This window comes from Perognathus longimembris, chromosome 16, assembly GCF_023159225.1.
Source record: "Perognathus longimembris pacificus isolate PPM17 chromosome 16, ASM2315922v1, whole genome shotgun sequence".
In the NCBI taxonomy this organism is placed as follows: Eukaryota; Metazoa; Chordata; class Mammalia; order Rodentia; family Heteromyidae; genus Perognathus; species Perognathus longimembris.
Genome location: NC_063176.1, coordinates 25,469,277 through 25,481,433, shown reverse-complemented (window position 1 = coordinate 25,481,433; position 12,157 = coordinate 25,469,277).

Below are 12,157 nucleotides of genomic sequence, written 5' to 3'. Positions count from 1 at the left end.
AGAACAGCTGCCTGAATCCAGAATATAAGTTCATGGTGAGTTCTGGTGACTAGTGCTCATCCCCTCCCTCCTGTGATCCATCAGAAGTAAAAAGAAAAATGGAAGAATATAAAAGAAGACAATACAGAGAGCGACATAAAAGCCATGATGCGCCATCTAGTGTTAAGATGTGAGTTTCCCATTGCGTTAGTAAATCATGTCAAATCCAGAGACAATTTCTAATGACAAGTTCCACCATCCCTGATGGTTCTTCCATTAATATTTACAATCGTCTATTTATGTAGAGAAAATCATTCTGAAGCAAAGATGGCAAATAATTGTTATATTTTCTGCATGTTTGGAATATCAAATAAACAAAACACTTAAACACTCAAATTGCTAGAATCATTTCTAGTATATTTAAAAATTTTATTTATTTATTCTTTGCAGTATTGGGGAGAAATCAAGGGTCTCATGTATGTTAGACAACTGCTGTATCATTGAGCTATACTCCTAACCTTTTTGCAATGATTGTGATAATTACCTTTGGCATAAAAATATTTATTAATTTGGATTATTAAAATGTTTTCAGCAGATGTATGCCATGTTAGGTTCCTGAGTTGGGATTTTTTTTATTCCAGAACTGATTAGTCAGTTAAAATCAGCAACCTGAAGAACAGTAATCCAAAGACAAAGAATTTGTATAAATTGCCAAGGCTTATTAGCCTGTAAGTGTAAGGTCAAATACTAACTTGGGGCAATAAATAAAAAAGGGTGCTGTATACAATATAAGTATAAAAACACATGTTCTTATTACCTTAATTAGAGCTGATTGGCCCATCATGAAATTAACATAGGAACCAAATTAAATCTAGTTATGAAATTGAGCTTCCTAGTTTCTCTGTGTCTAGAACACTTCTAGCAATTTGAGAGATAAATTTGTTATATATTTAAGAATGTATGTTTTTGTTGAAAAGAAGGGACATCAATAAGCTGGAATGTGCTACTCTTTAATGAAAAAAAGAAAAAATTCAAATAAAAACGATACAAAGCCTTGAGCCACATTATTGGGAGAAATTTCCAGGATATTACTCGTAGTAGTTTCCTAGTTGTGTGCATGGCAGCTGGTGTTTTGTAATACTTGATGCCTCACATTCTACCATATGTTAAGAAATTTATTTCCTGGAAGGATTAGATGGGTGGCTAGTTTTCATATGCAATATGAACTAGCTCATAGCCATCTCCCTCCTTGCTGATTTTTGAACAGTAGGACTTATTCAGAACTGGTATAATACCTAGTCTGTACCAGCCAGGTGTGGCAGCTTGACTGTAATCCTTGCATTTGGGAGGCAGAGATTACAGGATTGTGGTTGGAGGCCAGTCAGGCATAAAGAAAACTCATGAGATCTTATCTCAACCAATAGGCCTGGCACCATGCACCTATCATTCCAGTTGTGGGAGGAGTACAATAGCTTGGTGCAGTGGCACATACTTGTCAGCCTCGGCACCAAGAGGAAGCACAAGGAGAAAGATTATATAGTCCAAACTGGATTGGGAATAAAATAAGAGGATATCCAGTATCAAATGGGGTTGGAGGCATTCATCTAGTCATAGTGCACCTGCCTAGCAAATGCCAAGCCCTGAATTCAATTCCAGTACTGCTAAGAAAAAGAAAAGGAGTATGTTCCTCCCTCTGCCCCTGCCTTCTTCACCTTCTTCAGTACTGTAATTTGTTTTTTTGCCAGTCCTGGGGCTTGAACTCAGGGCCTGAGCACTGTCCCTAACTTCTTTTTGCTCAAGGCTAGCACTCTACCACTTGAGCCACAGCACCACTTCCAGCTTTTTCTATATATGTAGTGCTGAGGAATTGAACCCAAGGCTTCATGTATATGAGGCAAGCACTTTACCACTAGGTCATATTCCCAGCCCCTTCAGTACTGAAATTTGAACTTTTTTCATTTGTGCTAGTATTGGGGCTTGAACTGGGCTAACTCACGATCAAGGTGCTGCTGCTTAGCTTTTTTTGCTCAAGGCTGGCACTTAACCACTTGAGCCACAGCTCCATTTCCAGCTTTGTTGAAATAAGAGTCTCAAACTTTCCTGCCTGGGCTGGTTTTGGACTTCAGTCCTCAGATCTCAGCCTCCTGAGTGGTTAGGATCACACGTGTAAGCCACTGGTGCCTGGCTACATTTTTAGTTCTTGAATAAAATCATGACTTTAAATTCAGTAACACTTTCAAGAAGTGAATAGGAAGGTCTTTGAATAGGAACCATTACATTCTGATCATAGTAAAACTACATGCTAATTGTAGATAATATTTTTAAAAGCCCAAAACATAAATATAAAAAATTTGTTTGCATGTCCTGAAGTAGTAGCACCTAATAATGTTTTAGAATATAATTTTACTTTTTCCATTCATGTAGTGATTCTTCTTCCTCCCTCCCTCCCTCCTTCCCCTCTCTCTCTCTTTCTTTCTCTCTCTTTCTTTCTTTCTTTCCTTCTTTCTTTCTTTCTTCCTTTCTTTCTTTCTTTCTTTCTTTCTTTCTTTCTTTCTTTCTTTCTTTCTTTCTTTCTTTCTTTCTTTCTTTCCTTCTTTCTTTCTTTCTTCCCCCCTTTCTTTTTTTTTTTTCTTTTTGTGCCAGTCCTGGAGTTTGAATTCAAAGCCTTGCACTTTTCTGCTTATGGCTAGCACTCTACCATTTGAGCCACAGCTCTACTTCCAGCTTTTTGGTGGTTAATTGAAAATGAAAGTCTCATGGACTTTCCTGCCTGGGCTGGCCTGAATCTCAATCCTCAGACCTCAGCCTCCTGAGTAGCTAGGATTACAGGTGTGAGCCACCAGTGTCCAGTTCAGCGATTCCTTTTTCACCAGAGATATTTTATAAATATATTTTAATGTCTTTTTATGTAATATTTTATGCCACTAAGTATTCTAAAACACCATTATATCTTAAACATAGTTATATTTATATAATACAATTTTCTATCACAGTAGAATCATAACATACATGAATATTTTTAATTTTTATGTCAGAAAGTTTAACATCGATGAAAATCACCTTTAATGATGATTTGTACTGTGTATAAAGATTAAGCCTAAGCAATGGAATTATTTGATCAATAAAAAAATTTAGGGCTTTGATATTAATTATAAAATTGCCCTTGAGAAAGTTTATATGCACCAAAAAGCATTTTAACTCTTATTTTTTTCTTTCAGATAAGATTTTAGATTTATTGGCCTTAGTTTATAGATAACATATGTCAAGCTTAATGGTTTTTCCATGTCTAATGGGATCCATTACCATCCATTTACTAGAATGCTAGCTATAAATTTCTACATATACAGCCTGAGAGCTGTCTCTAGCACCACATGTAGATTAAATGTTAATTTAAAAACATATTCAGGGGCTGGGAATATGGCCTAGTGGCAAGAGTGCTTGCCTCTCGTATACATGAAGCCTTGGTTCAATTCCTGAGTACCACATATATAGAATATGGCCAGAGGTGGCACTGTGGCTCAACTACTGGCAAAAACAAACAAACAAACAAAAACATATTCACAAATTGTTTCAAAATATACTCAGAAAATACTTTATTCCAGAGACTCCATTATCATTGTAGACTGAGTATGATATGCAAAAATACGTAGTCTAGGGCTGGGAATGTGGCTTAGCAGTAGAGTGCTTGCCTAGCATGCATGAAGCCCTGGGTTTGGTTCCTCAGCATCAGATAAATAGAAAACGTTAGAAGTGGTACTGTGGCTCAAGTGGTAGAGTGCTAGCCTTGAGCAAAAGGAAGCCAGGGATAGTTCTCAGGCCCTGAGTTCAAGCCCCAGAACTGGCAAAAAAAAAAAGTTGTGTAGTTGAAGTACATTAATATAAACATTTGGAAAATTGTTATCTTTAAAGTTTATGCACTTTGAAACTATAATCTATAGCCAGTATTTAAATAAGCTCATGCATCATTGAACAGTGACTGATTGTATCAATTTATTTGGTGATCCTGGGATTCAACTCAGGTGTTTGCTAGACAGGCATTCTACCACTTAAGCCACACCTCTGGCTCTTTCATGCATCGGTCATTTTCAAGCTAGGGTCTTTCTTTATGCTAAATTGGCCTGTGCTATGATCTCACTGGGCTTCCCTGTTATGTTTCCCCATAGCTGGATAACAGCTAGGCCCAATCATTGGTAAAGAAAACTTTCCAGAACTTCTTTTTGCCTTAAATCTTAATCCCCCAATCTCTCCCTCCTAAATAATAGAATTATTTATATCTATATTTATCTATATTTATATTTATATCTATAATAATAGAATTACAGGCTGGAGCCACCTCACCCAGCTATAGTGATTATTCTTTAAATTGAGTTTAAGCAGAAATAGTTATATTAAGAAGCTAGAAAGTGAATTTACCATGTTAGGCACCCTAACAATCTCATTGCAAATGGAATTCATTGTTTCAATGAATTGCCCTTACATTCATTCCTCTAACAAATATTTAAGTACCAAATTGTGCCAGAAATTTTAGTGCCAGATTTTTAGTCTTGCCCATAAACAATCTTCAACTGTCAATTTTATAGTCTGCATAGCTGGACTTTAGAATTCCATCATACTTAACTCACAAAAAGATATAGAAAATATGAAATATTTGCTATTTGTAAGCAAAGATCTTGAAGGTCTTGAAATGAGAATGGCTGGGATCGAGGGCTCCTCCTATCTGCAGTGGAAGGCACTGCACCCAAGGTCATTTTTCCACTCTGCAGATGCTCCAAACATCGGACCACTGTACTCTGATCGAACATTCTAGTTGTCCTTTCTCTGCTCTGGCACTCAATTTGATGACCGACCCTGAGTTCATGCCCCAGTACCAACATAAACACACACACACACAAATTCAAAGCTAGTTATTTTTCATATCTTATACAGAACTTGCATGACTATATTAGTCCTATTTTGTGAAAGGCAAACAGAGTTGAGCAGCCTTATGGTCCAGTAGATTCAGAATGCAGAGCTGTGCAGCTCAACAATTTTTACTCAAGATAACAGAGTGTATTTTATTTTTACTTAGAGTGAGAATAATTTAAAACAACAGCTATATGCTTTAAATAGTCACTTCCACACTCCATATTGACTCTGCACATGGCCTGAAATAGAGTAGAATTAGACTACAAGAGAAAAATGACAGGGGCAGTTCGTTGATGATCAACAGCTTTGAATGCTTGGATTGTAAAACCACAGAACTTCTCAGGAGAAAGGGAGTAACAACACCAGACTTTGACAAAACATCCTTCAGCTGCTAGTCTAGAATTTGGCTGTTTCAGCAATGGCCCAAATGAGTGGCCAGCCCCAGGGACATCAAGATGGATTTGTCCCTGTTTGAAGAACCTGGATTAACACAGGATTGTCAGTCTTTAGTGTGGATGTTTCTATAACATTCTAGATGCCTGGATGTTTGGGCAGTTTTTGAGTTCACTGATGAAACTCAATCATGTCATGAACTCAGCCTGTGGAAACTCCAATAGGTAGTTTCCCAAAGTGTGACATCTGGGATGTTTTAGACAGGGCCATTTCTCCACCCACTCTTTTGTGCTCTATTACCATCCACACTGTTCAATATGAGGCTTATATTAGTCAGAAGAACAGAACCAATATCCTATCTGTATAATTATAAGAGGGTTTTTTTTCAGATTGGCTGACAAGATCAGAGGCTGGTTATTTCTACCATGGGCTTCCTGCAGGATACAGAGCTAGGGAAATTCATAGTTGCTCAGTCAGCCGAAGAAGCTGGAAGCCTCAAAACAAGACAGGCCAAAGCTGCAAGCCTGGAAGCCCTCTGTAGCTCTGCCAGTGCAAGTTCATGTTCAAAGGATGGAAAGAATCTGGAGTCTAATGTCCCTAGACAACAATGGCAGCTAAAAAATCCACATCTGCTACAGAAGGGTCCAGTGAGGGCATGTGTAAGTTTCCTCGTCTGCTTTTCCTGTTGTATCCAGGCTATCAGACTACTGAATGGGGACACCTATATTCAAGGCAGGTCTTCTACCCTCATTAATTTGCTAATTCCGAAGACTAATCTCTGGAGACAGTATCCCTGGCTTTACCAGCATTTTACACATCTCTCCATCCAGCCAAGCTGTATGTCAACCACAATTAGCCATCACATGGTAACTACTCATAGCTCAGCTCTAGAGTACTTGAAATGTCTAATTGCAACAGAGATGTGCTATAGAAGTGGAATATATAGCAAAACATGAAAGCTTAGTACACAAAATGCAAAATGTCTTTGTAAATTTTTTGTGTCAATTGTGTGTGGAACAGATAATATTTTGAGCACATTTGGTTAGACTAAAATCTATCTTTACCATTATCCTTGCCTGTTTCTTTTTATTTTATTTTTCCAATGTAGTTTTTTTTTTTTTTTTTTTTTTTTTTTTTGCCAGTCCTGGGCCTTGGACTCAGGGCCTGAGCACTGTCCCTGGCTTCTTTTTGCTCAAGGCTAGCACTCTGCCACTTGAGCCACAGCGCCGCTTCTGGCCATTTTCTGTATATGTGGTGCTGGGGAATCGAACCTAGGGCCTCGTGTGTCCGAGGCAGGCACTCTTGCCACTAGGCTATATCCCCAGCCCTCCAATGTAGTTTTGATTAGGGTAGTTTTGATTACAGTTGTGGCCTATATTTGCTCACATGATTTTTCTATTAGGCACTACTCTGGATGCACACCTTTGGAAGAGCTCCCATCGTCACATGTTCCATTCCCATGGCATGCTGGGAATCATGTCTGGACCTTATGAGAAAGTTCTAGCCTCTGCAAAGTAAATGAAGAGGGTTGAGCACTACTATTGTCTGGCACTGAAAGCAACTGAGGTAAGGTAGTAGGAAGAAGTTACAGATTTTTGTGCTTTCAGCATCTTTAAGTTTCCTCCTAAGAAGACATATTTAATGAAAAATGTGATAATACAGATAAGTCTGTGAACATGTAAGTATGGAAATAGAGTTCGTACCATAAAATAATATACTATAAAATAATATGACTTTATTTTACTATGAATAAAACCATTTACATATAACATTATTTACTGGTTTTTATTGTGAATCCTTACCTATTCTATCTCATGATGAATATAGCATAGTCTATTTTTTTAATCTCATCAGGAGATAGCTACCTTGTCTGTCTTATATTGTTCCTTCTCTAACTTTGCCTATACTTGAAGCAGTCATGATCATACTTTCCTATTGACTTAAAGTGTCTACACTTGAGATTTATGACAGTAGTTGATAATATATGAGGCTGTCATTTTGAACATTTCTGTCAGTCCCAGAGGACTCAACTTGAGTCATTATGGATCCATAATACATCATTATGGATGCCTTAAGGCACACATCTTAAAATTGTTTTTGCTGTTAAAGTTAATAATGCAGAAAATTATAAAGAACATAGACACCATTTCAGCCATGTAGGATAAAGACAATTTAAAAAATAAGGTTGAGCTGGGCACCAATGGCTCATGACTATAATTCCAGTTACACAGGAGGCTGAGATCTGGAGGATCAGGTTTCAAAGCCAGCTGCTCAGGCAGATAACTCTGTGAGATTCCATCTCTAAAAATTTTAACTAGCATAAACCCAAGCTGGAGTCACAGTTCAAGTGGTAGAAAAACCAGCCATTAGCAAGCCAGCCCAGAGTGCAAAGTTCTGAGTTTAAGCTCTGTTACTACTCCCACCAAAAAACTTAGTAAAATTGAGGTGAGTCTATTAACTGATAAATTGCTCCTATAAAGAGTGATTTACTAATTTATTCACCTACTTGACAATTTGATGAGTTTCCCAGAGAGGTAAAGGTAAACAATGTACAGAGTAGGTGCTAATTTCATGAAATCTTGTAGGTAATTATGAAAACAAAAGACAGAATATATAGTATAAATCTAAAAACATCAAAATACAGAAACTAAAAAATGGTAAATGTAGGAAGAAATGAAAAGGAAATGATGTTAACTTTTACCTCAAAAAACAAAACCAAAATGAAACAAACAACCAAAAAACAATGATCAAGATGGTTGTGATTAGTTCTAGCATGTTCCCTAATAATCACAACCTTCTGTCTGGCTGGCCAAGTTTTCCTGTGGGCTTTGTTCCCGCTATTGTTCAGAAGCCAAGAAGTAAGTTGAAGTAAAGAAGCCATACTTGTTTTTGGTCCCCCTAGGGTGTAATAAATGATGTGAAATGCATGAAATATTTGAAAAACAAGCATAGCAGAAGAGGGTTCTTTGTAACTCCTTTCTTTCTTTTGTGTTTCAATTAGTCCATTGGGAGAAGAAATCAGAAGGGGCAAACATCTCTCCCATTACAACACAAGTAATGCAAAAATCTCTTTAATTTGGGACTTATTTGGCTAAGTACCACTGGGTGGAGTTCACTAGAAAATGGCACAAAGTACATCTTTCTCTCAGGTTTTTTTTTTTTTTATGTTGTTGTTATTCTGGTCCTGGAGCTTGAACTCAGGGCTTGGGCACTATCCCTGAGCTTCTTTTGTGCAAGGCTAGGGCTCTACCTCTTGAGCAGTTCCACTTCTGGCTTTTGTCTGAGTAGTTTAGTAGAGATGAGTCTCACTAGCTTTCCTGTTTGGGCTTTGAACCGCAATCCCCAGATCTCAGTCTCCTGAGTTCCTAGGATTATAGGTGTGAGCCACCAGCACTTGGCTTTTCAGTTTTTTTCTTTTATACCTTTGGTTTAGTAAAGTCTTAAGACTTAGGACATGTCTTCGCATTCTTTTCCTTTTTCCTTCTTTTCTTCCCTCCCTTTCCTTCCTTCCTTCCATCAGTCTTGGGGCTTGAACTCAAGGCCTGGGCACTATCACTAAGCTCTTTTGCTCAAGGCTTAGTGCCCTACCACTTTGAGCCACAGTGCCACTTTCTGTTTTCTGGTGGTTAGTTGAGATAAGAGTTTCTCCAACCTTCATGCCAGGGCTGGCTTTGAACTGCTATCTTCAGAGCTCAACCTCCTGAGTATCTAGTATTACAAGCATGAGCCAGCAGTGTCTGGCTTATTTCTTATTCCTTTTTTTTTTTTTTGCCAGTCCTGGGGCTTGAATTCAGGGCCTGGGTGCTGCGCCTGAGCTTCTTTTGCTCAAAGCTAGCATTCTACCTCTTGAGCCACAGTGCCACTTCCAGCTGTTTCTGTTTATGTGATACTGAAGAATAGAAGAACCCAGGGCTTCATGCATGCTAGGCAAGCTACTCTGCCACTAAGCCATATTCCCAGCCCCTTATTTCTTATTCTTTTAAACCAAATGTGATGAGCTTTGAGCCTTCATCCATTTACCTGGTAGGAACCCATACCTCAGTTAGTATTCACGTTTACTCACCTACTTGAAACAAACGAGTTTTAGGCACACACAGTTGTAGGTCCTGTGGGAAGGATCTCATGGTGAGTCCGTAGACACATGCGGACTTCATTGCATTAATTCTCCTAGATGCCCTGCTGATTTGGTGGCCAGGGTGGGGTGAGTGCAATTGGTCTTTGCTTGATGGATCTCCATGCTCATTAGGAGGCGCTGTGGGCACACATGCTGGCTTCTGCTGATGGGTGAGACCTTAAGGCAGCCTTTCTTTGAAATCCTTCCAAATTCCAGGTCCTACTTCAGTCTCAACAGTAGATTATATCTTAACTTGAGTTTTCCCCAAAAGGGGAGGTCAAGTTAAGGTCTTAAGTGGTGACAGTATACTTAGGCTGATCCTAGGAAATGGGAGTAAGACAGGGAAGTAAGAAAAGCCATTGCAAGGGTATGCTATGGATTATGGAAGTCAGTGCATGAGATACCAGTACCTTGATTCTGCTGAAAACATCTGAATAGCATAAGAAGTGCCTTTCAGAATTGTCTGCTCTGGGTATAATGGCTCATGACTATAATCCCAGCACTCAGGAGACTGAGGCAGGAGGACCGTGAGTTTGTGGACAGCCAGGGTCTCAAAAAAAAAAGTGTGCTTGAAGAACTGGAGATGGAAAGATTTATTTTTGCCCCACCTTGTCCCCTGTCTCCGGAGGGTTGTCATCACAGCCCAAATGGCTTAAATAACACAAACTGATTTTCTCAGTTCTGGAGCTTAGAAGGTTAAGGTCAAGATGTTTGGTTCCTTGTGGGAAAGGAATCTTAAAGGAAAAAACATCTTATTACAAGCATTTTTGTTTCCTTTACTGTGTCATGTTTGTTTTCTTGGTATTTATCAACATGCTTATCCCCCCCCACTCCCCACCAGATCTCTTTCCCCAAATTGCTGTCATGAAAGTATATTGTGCTGAGTGGATGCATTCATACACACGATGCAGATCTGGAGTCTGAAGTAGATAAAGCAGTCGTGTCTGAGAAATACATTCACAGCTGCAAAAGCCATGACAGGTAGGAACTCTCTCTCTCTCTCTCTCTCAGTGTATGTGTGTGTGTATGTGTCTGTGTGTGAGTGAGAGACAGAGAGAGAGAAAGAGAGAGAGAGATTTTAATTACAAAGAAAAAAATCTGCTGAGTTGTGAAGGAATTCTGGTTTCCACACAAAAAATTAGGAGAGTTTGGGGAATAGAAATAAAAACTTGTAAAAGTTGGGATCTTAAGTTGTAAAGATAAACAAAGTATTAAAAACTCTAAAAGAACTCATTCTAAGCAAGGACTATAAGGAAGGCCTACCACATAGTTTTTGTTTTTCTTCTAAGTGAAGAAAAGCATTGCTTCAGGGTTGCATATTTTTACTGGAGTACATCAGAATGCACCTGTTCCTTTGGAGTAAAAATACTGCTTGCCAAATTCCAGTTGTCTTTTGGAATTTGAAAAAATAGTATGAAGACCTAAGTAAAGTAGGCAAAAGTTCCTCCTTCTCCTTCCTCCTCCTCCTCTTCCTCCTTTCTTAAAAAAAGGCCAGGCACTGGTGGCTTATACCTGTAATCCTAACTACTCAGGAAGATCTGAGGATCTTGGTTCAAAGCCAGCTTGGTCAGAAAAGTCTGAGACTCTTGTCTGCAAGACAGACCCCCTGCCCGCCCCACCCCACCTCAAATGTAGGAATAAGGGGAATTATTCCTCTCAGGGCCACTCAGGCTTACCAGTAGCAGCCATCTCTGAGTCACCTGGCCTTCTCTCTATGAATATTCCTGTTTCTACTTTTCTTTTAATGACACCAGCCCTTTGGGATTATGAGGCCATTTAACTTTTATTTCCTTCTGAAAGTCTCTTACCTCAGCATAGTTACATTGGGGGCTAGGGATTTAAATGATTAATTTTGGGGGCTCAGATTCAGTCAGCCATAGTTGCCTGTGAAGAAGTTAAAATGAAGAGCAAATTCACCTCACCTGTGTAAAGTGAATGGAAAGTCAGATTTACATGACTTCAAAGGTGAGAAGGAAAGAATATGAGTTAGGCGGCACTTGCTTTTGCTTTCACTCCTATTTTTTTCAATTTGAAGCTGGACCATAGTATCTCTCCACCTAAAACTCATCCAGCTTGTTACCTTTCCCCTGTGGGGTTTTTTTTTTTTTTTTTTTTTTTTTTGGTATGTATATGTATGCCTGTCCTGGGACCTGAACTCAGGGCCTGGGCACTGTCCCTTAGCTTTTCTGCTCAAGGCTAGCACTGTACCACTTAAGTCACATCTCTCCTTCCAGCTTTTTGGTGGTTAATAAGAGTCTCATGAACTTTCTTGCCTGAATTGGCTTCCAACTGTGATTCTCAGATTTCAGCTTCTTGAGTAGCTGGGATTATAGGCATGAGCTTCTGGCACCCAGCCCTTCTGTGTTTACGAAGACCAGGCATTGTGCTAGTCTTTCTTCTCGATCATCTTCAAGTAGGCTGATCTCTCCCCAGTCCCCAGACAAAGATTTTATTACAAATGATTTATTCAGGAGAGGATTCTTGACAGTACCTATAAGGAAGTGGGGAAGTGAGACCAGATGGGAGGGAAGGAAATAAAGGGTGCCTTCATGACCAGATCATCTTTGGGGCCAACTGGCCCTCAGTCCTGCTGGGTGTCATGGGAAATGCCTCAGTGATGTCCCACCCAAGGAACAAGGAAACTGGGGCATTTACTCTGCACTTCTCATCCATCATTGTCCAGTGGTAGTACCTTGGGGAAGGTGGCTTGTCTAACATTTTCCTTTTTTTTTCCTGGCCTGCTATGTGGAGGAAAGCAAAGAAAAC